Below are 18,582 nucleotides of genomic sequence, written 5' to 3' on the forward strand. Positions count from 1 at the left end.
ACCTATACTGCAGCAGTCCTTCAGCGGTATAGGGACTGACGTACAGTCTGCTAATCACTAACACACAACCTGCTTGTTCCACAAAAGTTCTTATAAGGACTGGTAACTTGGTATAGGGTGCTACGGTACATAGGCTTGAGTGCGGTACAGTCTGCTGTTCTGTAAGGACCGCTATCGGTCCACAATAGATAGGGTTGACGTGCACCACTGCTGACCGCTGCCCTATACTGCAGCAGTCCTTCAGCGGTATAGGGACTGACGTACAGTCTGCTAAACACTAATACACAACCTGCTTGGTCCACAAAAGTTCTTATAAGGACTGGTAACTTGGTATAGGGTGCTACGGTACATAGGCTTGAGTGCGGTACAGTCTGCTGTTCTGTAAGGACCGCTATCGGTCCACAATAGATAGGGTTGACGTGCACCACTGCTGACCGCTGCCCTATACTGCAGCAGTCCTTCAGCGGTATAGGGACTGACGTACAGTCTGCTAAACACTAATACACAACCTGCTTGGTCCACAAAAGTTCTTATAAGGACTGGTAACTTGGTATAGGGTGCTACGGTACATAGGCTTGAGTGCGGTACAGTCTGCTGTTCTGTAAGGACCGCTATCGGTCCACAATAGATAGGGTTGACGTGCACCACTGCTGACCGCTCACCTATACTGCAGCAGTCCTTCAGCGGTATAGGGACTAAGAGTTTTGTCACAGGGTCATTTAAAAAATGACATGCAGAGGAAGAGGCAGGCCCTTCCGCAGGGGTGGTAGGGGTAGGGCAGGAGCAACAGGCTTGAGCCAAAGTGGGAAGTTGCAGAAGGTGCGTTCAATTACTTTAAAGGATGCACCAGACTTGGTTGAGTGGCTCGCTCAGCCTTACTCTTCTGCACCCTCCTCATCCTCTCGATCTGCACCCTCTTCTTCACTCTCTGCTATGTGCACCCCCAAAGACACTACCACCAACAACACGACCACCACCACCACCACCACATACCTTCCGCTTGAGTCACTGGAATTATTTTCCGATCCATATCAAGAGGACATTTCTGATGCGCAGCCACTCTTGGTATTGGATCAGGAAGAGGAGGTAGCAACAAGCGCTACTCAGCAGTCTGACGCCAGTACCCAGATCAGCCCAAGGAGGAGGTTGGTCCCCGGTGTTGCTGCCTACTCTACTTATAGCGGTGGGGAAGGTGACGTTGATGATGACGTGTCTAGTGATGTCACGTGGGTGCCCACAAGAGAGGAAGAGGAGGGGAGTTCAGAGGGAGATATGGACCAGCAGATAGGGAGGAGAAGCAGCAATGACTTACATTGCACAGCAGGGACAAAGCAGACTGCAAATGTATCAGGAGCGAGTCATCGACCATGTACGGTCACATCTGGCGCTCCCAGGACACCGGCACATGGCTCCGCAGTGTGGGCTTTTTTTAACGTGTCCGCTGCTGACAATAGCGTTGCCATCTGCAATCTTTGCAGTCAACGCGTTAGTCGCGGTAAGCCCAATACTCACCTAGGGACGACCGCCTTAAGAAGGCACATGAGCAGCCATCACCGAGCCCAGTGGGAGCAACGGAACACACAAAGCCACACTGCAGGCTCTCACCGTCCAGCCTCGTCTTCTACTTCTCCTTCTCCTCTCTCCTCACAATTGTCCTCCACTCCACCTTCCATCACGCCAAGCTCACATTTTTCTGCAAAAAGGCAGGCTTCCGTGGGCCTAATGTTTGAGCGTAAAAAAATGATGACGCCGGATAACCCTCTTGCCCAACGGTTGGCGGCTGGCTTGTCAGAACTCATAGCCCGCCAACTACTGCCATATAAACTGGTGGACTCGGAGGCCTTTCGCAAATTTGTGGCCATTGGAACACCACAATGGAAGGTCCCAGGAAGGAAGTATTTCTCAGAGAAGGGCATCCCAGAGCTATATGGCCATGTTCAGCGGCAAGTGAATGTATCTCTGGCACACAGTGTCGGTGCCAAGATACATCTGACCACAGACACGTGGTCTAGCAAACACGGGCAGGGAAGGTATATCAGTTTTACTGCCCACTGGGTGAACCTTCTGACGGCCGTCAAGCATGTAACCCGTGGCACCCGTGTAGATTTGGTTTTACCGCCACGGATTGCATGCAGGCCTGACTCTTCTTCTCCTCCTCCTACTCCATCCTCCTCCCTCTCCTCCTCAGCTGCCTCCTCCTTTTCCGCTGCTAGCGTCTCTTCCACTGCACCGCCCAAGCTCCCCAGAACCTATTCCACATGCCAGGTGAGACGTTGCCATGCCGTGCTGCGTCTGTTGTGCCTGGAAGCAAAGAGCCACACTGGCCCGGCACTCCTTTCAGCTTTGCGTTCACAGGCAGATGAGTGGCTAACACCGCTCAATTTGACAGTTGGTAAAGTGGTGTGTGACAACGGTGCCAATCTGCTTAGCGCATTGAAACAGGGCAAAATCACGCACGTGCCGTGCATGGCACACGTCTTAAACTTGGTCGTGCAGCGATTCCTTGTCAAATACCCTGGGGTCCAGGACATCTTGCGGCAGGCAAGGAAAATCTCGGCCCATTTCAGAAGATCTTACACGGCCATGGCTCGCCTTGCTGACATTCAGCGGCGACACCATCTGCCGGTCAGACGTCTTATTTGCGATTGCCCGACGCGATGGAACTCAACCTTCTATATGCTTGATAGGCTGCTCCAGCAGAAACGTGCAGTTAACGTCTACCTGTATGAACTCTGCGAAAGAAACGGTTCTGGGGAGCTGGGTTTTTTTTCACCGCGCCAGTGGCTGCTCATGCGCGACACATGCAGACTTCTGCGGCCATTTGAGGAGATCACCAAACTGGTCAGTCGCAGCCATGGCGCCATCAGTGACATGGTACCTTATGCCTTCTTTCTGGAGCGTGCATTGCGTCGTGTCATTGATCAGGCTGTGGAGGAGCAGGAGCGGGAAGATGAGGAAGTCGCAATGCTGGATGAATTCCCAGGGGGGGCTACTCTATCTGAGACAAGTCAACAACAGGAGTCTGATGAGGAGTCAGAGGAGGATGGTGCCGGGGCGGATGAGCAGGAGCAAGAAGAGCATGCTTTAAACCTTTCTGGGATCCCTGTTGTGCGAGGATGGGGAGAGGAGAATGAAGAGGACGACATTATCCTGGATGATGAGCAGGAGCCAGGCCACCACACCGCTTCCACTTTAGTGCAAATGGGGGCCTTCATGCTCCAGTGTTTTAATAGGGACCCCCGTATAAAAAGCATGAGGGTCAAGGACCAGTACTGGGTGGCAACGTACTTAGACCCCCGGTACAAACACAAAATGGCGGAAATGTTACCGCCGTCGCAGAGGGCTGTCAGAATGCAGCACTTCCAGGCCTTGCTTCGAGAAATGCTGCATTCTGCTTTTGCGTGCGCTGGCAGAGGAGCAATTCCCACTCCCAGAGAAGGATTTGCGGGTACCAATCCAACAGCGCCTGCAAGAAGAGGCCGGTTTGAAGATGTGTTGGTGACTTCGGATATGAGGTCATTCTTTCAGCCGACCCATCGACAGGTGTCATCCGGATCCAGCATCAGGGAACGCCTAGACCGTCAGGTGTCCGACTACATTGGGTTAACGGCCGATGTGGACGCTCTGAGGAGTGATGAACCCCTAGACTACTGGGTGGGCAGGCTTGACCTCTGGCCAGAGCTTGCCCAATTTGCAATCGAACTGTTGGCTTGCCCCTCATCCAGTGTCCTGTCCGAAAGGACGTTCAGCGCAGCAGGGGGGATTGTGACCGATAAGCGTACTCGCCTAGCTCACCACAGTGTTAACTACCTCACATTTCTAAAAATGAATGAGGCATGGATCTCGGAGGAATTCAACACATGTGATCAGTAGACCATGTATATGTCTATAAACAATTTTTGGAATCAAGCACACAGACCTTCTTAATTCATTTGGCTCACTTCCCTGACCCAAAAAAGCACACCGTACTATATGCCCCTACCCTCCTCTTTGAAGAGGTTGAGCGGTGTCATATTTCTACTGGGGCTGCTTATTATGAGGGGTTCCCACCATCCCTGTGCTGTGCTGACTTCCTCCTGGGTGTTCTTATTATGAGGGGCTCCCACCATCCCTGTGCTGTGCTGACTTCCTCCTGGGGGTTCTTATTATGAGGGGATCACACCATCCCTGTGCTGTGCTGACTTCCTCCTGGGGCTGCTTACGGTGCTGCTGTCAGCGCTGTATGTCACGGAGCTGCTGTCAGCGCTGTATGTCACGGAGCTGCTGTCAGCGCTGTATGTCACGGAGCTGCTGTCAGCGCTGTATGTCACGGAGCTGCTGTCAGCGCTGTATGTCACGGAGCTGCTGTCAGCGCTGTATGTCACGGAGCTGCTGTCAGCGCTGTATGTCACGGAGCTGCTGTCAGCGCTGTATGTCACGGAGCTGCTGTCAGCGCTGTATGTCACGGAGCTGCTGTCAGCGCTGTATGTCACGGAGCTGCTGTCAGCGCTGTATGTCACGGTGCTGCTGTCAGCGCTGTATGTCACGGAGCTGCTGTCAGCGCTGTATGTCACGGAGCTGCTGTCAGTGCTGTATGTCACGGAGCTGCTGTCAGCGCTGTATGTCACGGAGCTGCTGTCAGCGCTGTATGTCACGGAGCTGCTGTCAGCGCTGTATGTCACGGTGCTGCTGTCAGCGCTGTATGTCACGGAGCTGCTGTCAGCGCTGTATGTCACGGAGCTGCTGTCAGCGCTGTATGTCACGGAGCTGCTGTCAGCGCTGTATGTCACGGAGCTGCTGTCAGCGCTGTATGTCACGGAGCTGCTGTCAGCGCTGTATGTCACGGTGCTGATGTCAGTGCTCTGTATTACGGTGCTGCTGTCAGTGCTCTGTATCTCCTGCACCCTCTTGTTTGCCTACCCTGGTCCCTGACCTTCCCTCTCCTCCATTGCCTTCATTAGCTCCATAGTCCTGAATTGTCAGAACAATTTCCCAAATAAAAAAAAAATGCTTGTAGTTATCGATCCCAAATTCACCTCATACATGTATTATGCTATTGTCCAGGTGGTGGGACTACGTGCTACCCCCTAATAATTACCCCGTGGCCGCAAATTCGACCTAAAGGTTTGCGAAATTCGCCTCCCATTGAAGTCAATGGAGCCCGCGGCGAACGGTCGTTTTCGCGAACGTTTGTGTCCGTTCGCGTTTCGCGTTCGCGAAACGTCCCGTCGGAAGTTCGTCCATCACTACTGGTTAACCCCTGACTGCAACACCATCCTCACCGAATTGGTGCCGAAGAACTACAGGATCCTAACCGAACATTGGAAAGGAAAAAAAGGAGGAGGCCTAGCAGTGATCTTCAAATCTTAGCTGGTGCTCACCAAACCAACTTCACAGAACCCGGTGCCGTTTATGGAGACACTGATGCTACATCTTCAATCAACACCCCATGACACCACTCATATTCTACTATGCTACAGACCCCCGGGACCAAAGTCCAATCTCCTTTCACCCCTCACTGAATTCATTGCAATACACACCCTAAAATTCAAAAACTTCCTGGCACTAGGAGATTTCAACCTCTGGGCAAACGATCCCCAAGATCCTATCGCAACCGCCTGTATCAAGCAGCTGGAAGAGCTGGGTCTCCAACAACTGATAAAGACTCCCACACATGGGTCAGGACACACCCTGGACCTCATTTTCAAACAAAATATTGACATCAACATACTCGACAACATGACATTGCCATGGACGGACCACCGCGCCATCAAATTCAAAATCTCCTCCAACATCACCCACGAAAAACAGAAACCTGCAACAACAACGCATTGGACCAGATCACAGAAGAAACTGTACTCCGAAACCTTCAAAACCACTCTAAAAAGATATCTACAATGAATTTAAGCCATTCATTGGAGCAAACACTCAACTCCCTGAACAAGGCACTACTTCAAATCGGCAGACTCAGTAGCCCCTAAACGCAGGACTCTCATCAGGAAAAAAAAAAACTTGGGATGGTTTAATGGCTCCCTCAATCTACAAAAGCAAGAACGCAGAAGAGCTGAAAGAACATGGAGAAGAAATCCCACGAGGAAAACCACTCAAACTACAAAGGACTCACAGAGAATTATCGTAAAGCAATCTTCAAAGCTAAAAAGGATAATTTCTCATATACAATTTCAACAGCCTTAAACCGCCCTCGCAAACTTTTTAAAATAGTCACTCAATCATTGAACCCGGTATGCCTAGAGCCCCCACCAAACGAAACCCAAGATTACTGCAACAAACTGTCTGACTTTTTCATCGACAAAATCGAAACATCAGGAAAACTATTTATCAGAAGAAAACAGCCAATCTCAGCCATCAAAAGCAAAAAGAGAATATCTACACCAACATCCCACTACCGCCGAAGTTTTCGCTGACCCCAATTACCGCGGACACCACTAAAAAACATCACCAATAGACTCCACGACAGTACATCACCAATTGACATCATCCCCACAAAACTACTGAAAGAATGTTCCGACATCGTGGCTCCCACTATAACGCACCTCATTAACCAGTCATTCTAAGAAGGGATCGTTCCAAGCACCCTCAAACAAGGCATCGTCAAACCCCTGCTAAAGAAACCTAACCTCGACCCTCAGGACCCAAACAACCGTAGGCCTCAACACCATTTCCAAGATCATGGAGAAAGCGGTAGTACAACAGTTACAACGCCACCTGGATACACACGAACTCCTGGACCCACTGCAATCAGGCTTCCGCCCGGGCCATGGAACTGAAACAGCTCTCCTCAAGATTTGGGACGACGCCCTAGAGGCAGCGGATGATGGAGAATCATGTCTCCTGGTACTGTTAGACCTCAGCGCAGCATTTGATACAGTAGACCACATTACTCTACTCAGCCACCTCACAGAAGTTGCAGGAGTCAAAGGCTCAGATCTTCAATGGTTCGCGTCCTTCCTAGGAAATCGTTTGCAGACAGTAAAACTAGGAGAATTCCCGGGCATGTCGCTTGCGGAGTCCCTCAAGGATCGCCTTTGTTGCCAGTCCTCTTCAACATATACATCCGCCCACTCCTGCAAATCATCAGAGTTTCAGACCTCTGCTTCCACTCATACGCTGACGACACGCAACTTTACTTCCGTATCACCGTACAAAGAGACCATCACCAACTAGAAAATTGCCTCAATTTAATAGAAGACTGGATGACCACCAACTTGCTCAAACTCAACGAATCAAAAACAGAGCTTCTTATCCTACACTCAAACCATAACTACGTAACCAAGTCCTCCTGGACACCACCCGCCATCTTTGGGCAAACCATCTCCCCAAAGACCAAGGCTAAGAGTCTCGGGGTCATTTGGACAAATGTCAATGGATGCACAAATAGGAGCAGTAGTTAGTGGTGCTCACCATCTGCTATGCCTGCCACGCAGACTAATCCCGTTCATCCCACAGAAGGACAAAGCAGTGGTAGTTGGAACAGTCATTAATTCACGACTGGACTAAGCAAACTCACTATAGGATTACCCCAATATCAACTTGCACGATTACAACTTATCCAAAACACGGCGGCAAGGCTGATAACAGGAAAAAAAAACCCTGGGAATCAATCTCCCCTTCCCTGAGGAACCTACATTGGCTAACCGTAAAGAATCGGATCACATTCAAGACCCTCTGCCTCATCCACAAATGCGTGCATAAAGGCGCTCCTCAATACCTAATTGAGAAAATAATTTATTACACACCAAACCGCTGTCTACGATCATCTAACAAAAATCTCCTCCTCGTTCCCAAAGCACGGTACAAATCGAAGGGGGATCGGACATTCGCTGTCCAAGGACCTCGGCTATGGAACACTCTACCAACCAACATCCGCCTGGAAGAAAACCACCAGGCCTTTAGGAAAAAACTCAAGACCTTCCTCTTCTAGTTCATGACAACTAAGCTCTTCACAGCGCCTTGAGGCGATTCAGTTCGCATTGTGCACTTTACAAATATTTTCATTCATTCATTCATTAAAATAGTTTATTGCACAGCTATGTCTTCTCGCCGGACTTCTCCGCTATCTTCTGCTAGCTCTTTTACTAGCGGAGGAGCCCGGCTTTCTCCTTTGCCGCCGCCCTCTTCTTCCGACTTCAGGGTCTTGTCCCCCTCTTCGGTTCTTCTTGCCGGGCCACCGTGCCTTCTTCTATCTTTTTTTACAAGCAGTGGCCCAGGCTTCTGTCGCTGCTGTCTTCTGGCCTTCTCTTCTCGAGCTGTTGCCCCGTCGCTGTCTCTGGTCAAAATGACAGGGATGCGGCGTGCGGCAACCTATATAGGCACATCGCCGGATGATGTCCCCGCCCATTATGATGTCAGTCCCAGCATCCTCTGGGACTGGGACATCATCCGGCGATGTCCCTATATAAGACGCAGCGTCCCTGTCCTTGTGACCAGAGACAGCGACAGGGCAACAGCTCGAGAAGAGAAGAACAGAAGGCCAGAAGACAGCGGCGACAGAAGACCGGGCCACCGCATGTAAAAGAGCTAGAAGGCGGCTAAAAATCAAGTTCATTTTTTTTCCCCTCATTAATGTACACACAGCACCCCATATTGACAGAAAAACACAGAATTGTTGACATTTTTGCAGATTTATTAAAAAAGAAAAACTGAAATATCACATGGTCCTAAGTATTCAGACTCTTTGTTGTGACACTCATTTAATTCAGGTGCTGTCCATTTCTTCTGATCATTCTTGAGATAGTTCTACACCTTCATTTGAGTCCAGCTGTGCTTGATTATACTGATTGGACTTGATTAGGAAAGCCACACACCTGTCTATATAAAACCTCACAGTGCATGCCAGAGCAAATGAGAATCATGAGGTCAAAGGAACTGCTTGAAGAGCTCAGACAGAATGGTGGCAAGGCATAGATCTGGCCAAGGTTAAAAAAAAAAAAAAATCTGCTACACTTAAGGTTTCTAAGAGCACAGTGGCCTCCTTAAATAGAAGACGTTTGGGACGACCAGAACCCTTCCTAGAGCTGGCCATCTGGCCAAACTGAGCTATCGGGGGGAGAATAGCCTTGGTGAGAGGAGTAAAGAAGAACCCAAAGATCACTGTGGCTGAGCTCCAGAGATGCTATCGGGAGATGGGAGAAAGTTGTACAACATCAACCACACATGAAAGCCTGCATGGAGTTTGCCTAAAAAAAAAAAAAAAAAAAAAAAACCTGAAGGACTCCAAGATGGTGAGAAATAAGATTCTCTGGTCTGATCAAACCAAGATAGAACTTTTTGGCCTTAATTCTAAGCGGTATGTGTGGAGAAAACCAGGCACTGCTCATCACCTTTTTTTTTATAAAATCTGCAAAAATGTCAACAATTCTGTGTTTTTCTGTCAATATGGGGTGCTGTGTATACGTTCATGAGGAAAAAAAATAACTTAAATGATTTTAGCAAATGGCTGCAATATAACAAAGAGAAAAATTTAAGGGGAGCTGAATACTTTCCGTCCCGCTGTATATATGAAAATCACACATGCAGAGTGGTGCCAGCAGCAGGAAAGAATAAATCTTCAGGTCAGTGTGAAGCATTTCTGAAATGCAAGGAAACACAGATGTGAATGGAGCCTCATTGTTCTTGTGTTAACGCACCAACTTTCAGGACCCATTCACATCTAGCATAGTGGCAGAGCACGTTTTTTAATAGTTTTTCCCGTGCCACGCATAGGGCAGCCTGGTTGATTTCAATGGGCTGCACTACATGTGGCTCATGGGACATTTTGGCGTGTACCTGTACGTCGGTCTGTGCATGTAATAGGGTGGGTAAACCCGCTGCACGGCAGGGGAGCGCACGCGTAGGTCCGGCGAACTAGATGTCTGCCATCACAGTGAGGATCCCCGTTCTGACAGAAGACAACACTGAGATCTGCTATTCCTATTGATCAGGAACAGAAATCTCTGTGCTGTCCCAGTAAGCCCATCCCCCACACAGAACACACCCAGGGAACACAGTTTACCCCTTGATCGCCCCTTAGTGTTAACCCCTTCCCTGCCAGTGTCACTTATACATTGATCAGTGAATTTTTTTTTTTTTTTTTTTTTTTTAAGCATTGATCACTGTAATGTCCCTGATCCCAAAAAACTGCCACAATGTCACAGTCCTGCTAAAAAAAAGTCCCTAAATCTATCCATTATTTTGTAGACGCTATAACTTTTGTGCAAACCAATCGATATACGCTTACTGGGATTTATTTTTGTTAAAAAAAATAAGAAAAATAAAAATGTAGAGGTGATCTAATACCACCAAAAGAAAGCTCAATTTGTGGGGAAAAAAGTACATCAATTTTGTTTGGGTACAACGTCGAATGCCCGCGCAATTGTCAGTTAAAGCGACGCAGTGCCGTATCTCAAGGTCCTGGTAATTAAGGGGGTAAATACTTCTGGGGCTGAAGTGGTTAAAAAAAAAATGCACCTGGAAGTGGGTAGGTAGGAGGGTGGATGATGCAGGGTGTATGATGAGGTCAGCGGTCAACTTCTTCCTGTGTCATGAACTATAGCCTGTCCAGAAAGTAAGGCAGAATTAATGGATATGCGTTTTAGAAACAGCCATGAAGACCTTTAATAGAAAGCTTTGAATTTTTTTGCAAAAGAAGTACGTTAATGCTACATTGATACATAGGGGAGCTGGAAATTAGGAAAAAAAATTATATACTGCAATGTTAGAACTGAGGACGTTAAGGACATTAAATAAAAAGCCTTCCGTGTGGAGAAGCCCCCCTAACACTTACCTGAGTTCCAGCGATGTCCATGAATGTCTCAGCCGTCCGAGACTCCCTTTCCTGATTGGCTGAGACACAGCAGAAGTGCCATTGGCTCCTGCTGCCGTCAATCAAAGTCAGCTAGCCAATCAGGGGAGTGAGGGGGTGGGGCAGAGCAGGGCATCCGTATCTAAATGGACACCAGCTGGGTGTGCTGTATAAACTGTATGTAGCCTCAGCTTTATAATCATTTACAGCACTGTGTTCCGGGTACGAGACAAGACCTTTCCATCTCACACCTGGAACAAAATATGCAGAGTGGCACTCAGTCATTCACAGGCAGTTTTGTATACAAATATTCCTCTTGCAGAGTCAAAGCTACCTATGAATGGCTATGGGCCACTCAGCCTAATGCCGCATACACACAACTGGACTTTCCGGCAGACTAGATCCGACAGACTTTCTGAACGAACGGACTTGGTCACACAAAAGCACACCAAAGTCAGATGGATTTGAACGTGATGACGTATGACCGGAATAGAATAAGGAAGTTTATAGCCAGTAGCCAATAGCTGCCCTAGCGTCGGTTTTCGTCCAGACTAGCATACAGACAGATTTTTCGACCGGACTCAAGTCTGTCGAAAAGATTTGAAACATGTTTTAAACCTAAAGTCTGTCTGATTTTTAGACACCAAAGGTCTGATAAAGCCCACACATGATCGAATTGTCTGGCGGATTCGTTCCATCGGACCTTTGCTGCTGAAAAATCCAGTCGTGTGTACGCGGCATTACTATTTTGTTCCAGGAACACGACAGGAAGATCTCATCTTACCTCTGGAGCACAAGTCTGTATACCTTATGTAGCTGATGCTACATACAGTTTATAGAGGATACTCAGCAGCCACATAATAATTTAGGAAATAGTTTGGGGCAGCTTGGCCCAAACGATTTAACCACTAAATAGAACAAACAGTATTTTGTTTTATATAAAATTAGTTAGAACCCCCCAAACATTATGTTTTTTTTTTAAGGAGATCCCTGAAATCACACTTATTGAGGGAAGCCTTCCACACCTAACAACCGTCACCAAGCCACCCTCATCAAACCATTCCCCGCATCTATTACCTTTTGTAACACCTCCCCCCCCCCCCCCTTAGAATGTTAGCTCTACAAGCAGGGCCCTCCTGTCCCTTCTGTATTGAACTGTACTGTAATTGTGCTGTCCCCCCCTCTACACTGTAAAGCTCTGTGTAACCTGTTGGCTCTATAGAAATTGTGTGTAATTTATATTTACACTGTACCTTTACATCCCTCGTGACAGCAATAGGCATGTGACAAGTACTCTTTATGGAAAGATCTGGGGGTCTATAAGACCCCAAATAGCGCTTGTGCTCTTAAAAGCATTCGATCACACCAAAATCAGCATTTTAAAATGCTTTTGATTTTTGAAAATGGTGCTGTTGATATTCAGGTAAACTGGAAGTGATGTCCGATCCTCTCATCCAGATTACCAGGCTTTGTTTGGCCCTCTGATCAGGATGGTTGATTGGGTCTCAAGGTGGGATGGGAGAGCCAGAGCAAGTCACTAGGATTGCTTTTACAAGAGAGCCAACCACTGACTCAAAGACGGTAGTGGGATGATGCCTTCAGCAGCAGGCATCATCCTGGTATAACCACTTGAAGTTCAGCAACTTGTCGTCACGTGGTTAAAGTGAGCATAAAGCTGGATGGCAGCTTTAAGTGACTGTTTGCAAAGAAAGGGGAGGATGTCCTGATATGGAGTTTAGATGTCACCTTCTTCATCTCCATTTATTTTATTGTCCCATGAAGAATCGGGGATTCCTATATATTAAAGTAATTAAAAGGACCCTGATGTGGTTAGCTGGAGAGAACCTGCAAAAAACTTGAATCCAATCATTAAAATGTTAGCATTTCTGAACAAATCATAGAACTGTCCACTGCCCACAAATGAAGGAAATGTTTGGGAAACTCAGAAAACCACATCACGAAACATTAACGAAATACAATTTGGTTTTAATAAGACATCACAGAACCTCATATTTAATAATTAAAAATAAAATAAAAAGAAAGGTGCCGGTGCTGGCAAACAATGACAAGCAACACTAAAGTATTAATTTTCCACCATTTATGCATTATCAAAAATAGTTTAAACTCTTCTCACAAATAATAAAAAAATGAGAGGAAGGGTAGAGTGGGGCATTTATTACAGACCAGACATGTACATTACATCTTCCTATGGCTTTTGCCTTGACCTGCCCCTATGCACAGATATACATTAGGAATTATGTATAGCAGTCTACCTCAACACATTCACAAACAGGACAAAAACAAAAAAAAAACACCAAGAGTGTGTGACCAAGAACGTGTGGATCAGACTAAAGGTTCTCTCATAATTGGGGTATAATCTCTTAAATAAAATGGAAAACTTATTTGGGGGGGGGGGGGGGAGAGAAAGGGAAACAGTTCTGCTGGCACGTGACTGTGCATATGGTACAACTGTGGCTGCTGAGAGGTGCTCTGAAGGAATGCACAGTGCATTATGCTACATTCCAGCAGGAGGAATGCTATCCAATTTACACACAAGTACAATACTTACTGAAACCTACAGGCAACTGTAAGTCATAGGTAAAAGAAATTACAAAAGGGGGAAAAAATAAAATTGTAACACCCCCATCTGATCTTGACCCTGGTGAGGAGCTTTAATGGACAGCAACTTGATGTTTTGGATCATTTCATGTTGTCACCTTTGTAATTTGCTACCAAAGGTTTCATTTGTTTCACCATCTTATAGTACATTTCCACTTTTGTGGCCAAATTGTGATTATTTTCATTCGGGATTTATATGGTGCCACCAGTTTGTGTAGAGCTTTAGAATATACAGGCAGACTGTACAGTTATACTATTTAAGGCAAGAGGGCTCGCCAACACCTATTTAATGTTATTTTTTCCTATAGCAGCTTCTTACCTTTATACTTGTTGAAATATCTTACCCAGTCTTTCCCTTCTATATAATGTGAAGGAGGCTAGAGAGTTATATTTACCATATTTAACCCTGTCTGTACTGTGCGGGCAGATCACATTATTAGTTATAAACTAGATGTGCACACAGTCTGTCCTAAAACAGAGTTAAGGCCAACCATAGAGTGATTTTCTTTTCTGCAATCATGGATTGCAGGAAATAAAAGCGTTTGATTCCCCCATCAACACACAAAGCGTTAACAGGGGAATCCGTTTCCGCTGAGCTAAAACAGGCACTGGCCATAAGCACATATAAAATGGCAGGCTGGTTGTACTGAAGTCGATCAAGTTGGGTACATGCAGCCTGCCACCCATACATGGTTCGAATCTTGGCTGGTTTCTGCTGAACCGTCTCGATATTCAGAACAATGCAATCTGCCCATAGAGTCCAATGTATAAACCAGTTCCAAAAGACACAAATAGGATGGTAGGACATGTTTCTAGATTTTTATTTTTTATTTTTTTTTAACTATGCTGGGTGAATGGGAACGCAGACATACAGTAAGGGTTTCTCAACTTTGACTGCAAGGTGGAAATACACTTTAAGCCAACAAACTATTATATTCAAGGTAGAAATTTAAAGAAAACAACTATAGTGCCAGACGAAAGGCATATTCAATTAATCTTGATTTTGTTGCTCAAGTTGTGAACTAGTTGAAGTTAAGGGGAGTAGATTATTGTGAGTGAAAGTCAATGCAAAAACTGCACAAATACCAACTGTATAGACAATATAAGATTACCCATAGACATATGAAAGCGCCAACTAAAAGTGTGGATAATCTGGAGTGATCTTTCATAAATCATCTCTACTATACAAATAAAATAAAGTGTTTACTAAATATGCAGGCACTAGTGCCCAGTAATATCATATTGACAATTCCAGGTACAAGTAATGCAAGTGTAGTGTGATAGTTTTACTATCCCACTATGGCTAAACAGACATGCAAAAATATTGTTTGTCCCACAGAAATGTGCAAAAAGATTTGATCTGTACAGATCTTTTTTTTTTTCAAATATTCTGAAAATTGAAAGTTTCTTCAGATCACTGACTTATGTCTATGGATAGCCTTAGAATACGTGTCTGATAAACTGATAAGCATAAGAAATGTGACTATTTTACAAGAGCGCAAAAGGAGCGGACCTGCATTTCTTAAAAAAAAAAAAAAAAACTGTTCCAAGAGAGGAAAAAACTCACTCATTCCCTAACCAAAACCCACATCTGGAGGAAACTTCCGGGACTGATACTGCAGACAAGAACTACATTTGATACAGCAGGTTGTACCATTCTTGGACATAAGGAACCACACAGTCTCAACTTTGTTACATAACAAAGTCTAACCTGGAAATGTGAACTACTGATGAAAAATGATCAATTGGAAGAAAGAAATACTGCAATGGATGAGTAACGAAAACTCACAGTTAGGACACAATTTCATTTTTAAAATGAGTAGTTAGAGCCATGGATATAGCAACTTCGGTGTAGCTGGCAGGACCAGGAGAGAAAGCCAGACTACTTGCTTCTGTAGTAGATGCAGAGATGATTCTGAGAGAATACTAGCAGTGACATAATAAAGGCCACATGAAATGGATCCATAAACCCATTTCAAAGTTTGCTTTCTATCTGAAAAATGACGATAAGCCTTTCTCCAAACTACACCTAAAATATACTTCTCCAATATAGGTTTTATCATAATATATAAGATATATATATATGCTTTGTAAATATGTAATACACAGCTGGACAAATACCAAAATGCAGAGAACCCATGTGCCTAACAAGTTAGTTTGCCTTTTTTAGTCATTTATTTTTTTAAGGTGAAATGCAACCCTTGTACACTTTTCTGGCCAAGTCCACACTAGAAATCAAGGATGTAAAAAGTAATGTTTTGTAAACAGTAATTACCATTTTTTTGGTATTTTTTTTTCTTTTATAGCATTTTCATATTCTTGAAGTTTCCACTGCGCCCAGTCAAGAATGATCCAATGTTGCTAGTTGATGTGTGAAATGTAAAGCAGGGAACTGTAGATATAGACTGACCCCATGGCATTGCAAAAAGAACATTTCTAGTAGGGCACGTTCAGAAACTCATACAGATATAATAGAGGTTAGGGAATGAATATCTTTTACAAAAAAAAATAATTCATGGCCCAGCTTTACTGTATCAAATTTCATGAAATTAAGGCTAAAACCTCTACTACTGTGAATAGCAGCATATGCCTCTCTCATCAAACAGTGACAGTTGATGCCTATAATGGACTGTCTAGCTCCTGAGTTTTATATGATTTTGTCCACCACTGTAATAACACAATAGAAAGCTACCTGAGCTACTGGCCATACAATGCTTAAAATACTGCAATCACAATTAGAAAATGGACTCTGTACTTAAAGCAGAAGTAAACTGTTACATTCCTGCCACGTGCCAGGAATGTAACTGTCACATTAATTGTGCTCTCACCCAAACTGTCAAACCATCCAATGGCTGGAGACATAACTGATCACGTGGCATTCATAACAGTTGAAGATTAAACAGAGGCCAAGATGGCAAATTCCTTGGCTGAAAATAGGAGGGTTTACTTAAACTTTCATTTAAAAAAAATTGAAATTCCACTCAGACTTCCTGTAAGCCCCATTTTACCCAAAGGTTGACCTATTCGAGGCTTCCAACTGAACGATTATCCGCTATTGCGGAAATGATCCATCCTTTTACACTACAGCTTGTATGAGAAATGTATCAAATTTCTGAAGATTCAAACCGATATAACCTAGACGGTAGACTGCTTATTAAACACAATAACTCATTGATGCAGTTAAATACATTTTTGCAACTGAACAACATTCAATTTGTAAACAAGGTTTCCATGAATCCTCCATTCCTCTGCTTATGTAATTTGGGTCACTGCCTTTCCTGAAAGCCTGAAGAGAATTTGATGTAAAAATGATAGGCCGCCCATCGCACTCAGGATGCCCGACTGTGTCCTTAGTACTGAGTATTACAACACTGGGACTGATCAGGAGATTACAACAAAAAAGCAAAAAAACTCACTTGCCACTCATTAGGAAATATTGGAGCAAGGGCACACTAAATTCCTCATCTCAAACTGCAGAACCAATGCAGGTAAGATTCAAGTTTACTAAACTTTGTTTGCTAACTTGATGGGGATTGATTTTGTCCCATCACCAAAGCTAGGAGTTTCGCTTTTAAGTCAAAAGCAGTTCATTCTGGGATAGAGCAGGCTAACATCACTACCAGGTAAAATTAAAGCCGAGTTTCTAGAAATAGAGGCGTCTGTGACTTCTATCTTCAAGCCTAAACTCTGATACTTGGGAAAGGGGGGGGGGGGGATTTCCCTGCAGAAGCCCTGGACCATATTTGCATATGTATATCTGCCTGGACAAGGTCAATCTGCCCTTATTGTTTCTTTAAGGTATGATTACAACAACCAAGCAAACTCCATAATTAAAAAAAAAAAAGGAAGAAAGGGGGGGGGGGGCAGTGCAGTGCATACATAACCCACATATGCATGTCTGCCTTGCAGTGATGTGGTACCATTCATTTTGAATGAAATTGTGGAAATCATTTTGTAAGTATTATTCTATTTACTTGAGTTAAATATGACCCAGCTTAACATTCCTGACACTAAACCTCATCTATAGTCTGATAATAAACCTCACAATGAATCACCAATTATCACCACCCCCCCCCCCCCCCCCCCCCCCCCCGATGAAGATATAACCAAGGTAAATGTTTTGCTCTTCTGTACCATGCTATCCTGCACACATGCCTTACATTAATTTTTTTTCTGTTTTTAAAAGCACAATCTGATCAGTTAGGTTATAATGATTGAACGTTTTAAACCCGTGACCAAACCATCACTCTGCCTTTCATAAAATGTTAAATTGTGGATGGACTTCAAATGTAGACATTTTAGAGCCTATGGAGCCTGGGGCTAAATCTGGAAGTCATGCTGCAGGTAAATCAAGAGCTTGGACACTAAGGGGCTGATTTACCAAAACTGGAGAGTGCAAAATCTGGTGCTGCTCTGCAGAGAAACCAATCAGCTTCCATTTTTTTTTTTTTTTTGTCAAAGCTTAATTGAACAAGCTGAATTTAGAAGTGGATTGGCAAACACACACATCTGCACCAGATTTTGCACTCTTGAGTTTATCAAATCAACCCTTAAGCATCTGACTTCACTACTCTTAAAGTGTGTGGAGCACATACGTTTTACTAAAAGAGGTTGTTCAATTTGTAAATTGTATGACTGATGAAGGTGAACTTCGAATACTTTGAATTCCAAATCATGTGTGAAAGGAATGGAGAATGGGATGCGCTAGGATTTTTGCAAGCACATAATTGGTTGATTGAAGTGAACATAGCTTCATCGTATCTATTAAGCTCAAGTAACACTTTTCTAAGTAAAGAGTCTATTCCTTTTGTTAATCAACCCAAGGACTTCACAAAAAAAAAAAACCTTGCAGTAAAAATAAGTGAATAGACCAAATGTATAACCTTCAATGAATACTTGTTTTCTTTTAAACAAAACTGGAAGGGCTTTCTCTAGCTAAGCTCCAAATCATCAACATGGTCAGGCTGGGCTCACACATATGTGATGCAGGAATCAGCACGATTCCTGTGCCGGATCCCGCATCGCATGTCACTTGCTGACAGTTCCCACTGCCCTCTGCGAACATCTGCAGATGTCAATAGAAAGTTAATGAAACCCCCAGATCAGTTTGCAGTGCAAACTGTCAAATGGTACAGGAATTGGATCGCATGAGTGTGAACATTCATGCAATCCAATTCAATCGC

This window comes from Lithobates pipiens, unplaced genomic scaffold, assembly GCF_037356315.1.
Source record: "Lithobates pipiens isolate NorthernLeopardFrog02 unplaced genomic scaffold, aLitPip1_a1.2 Scaffold_18, whole genome shotgun sequence".
Classification (NCBI taxonomy): Eukaryota; Metazoa; Chordata; class Amphibia; order Anura; family Ranidae; genus Lithobates; species Lithobates pipiens.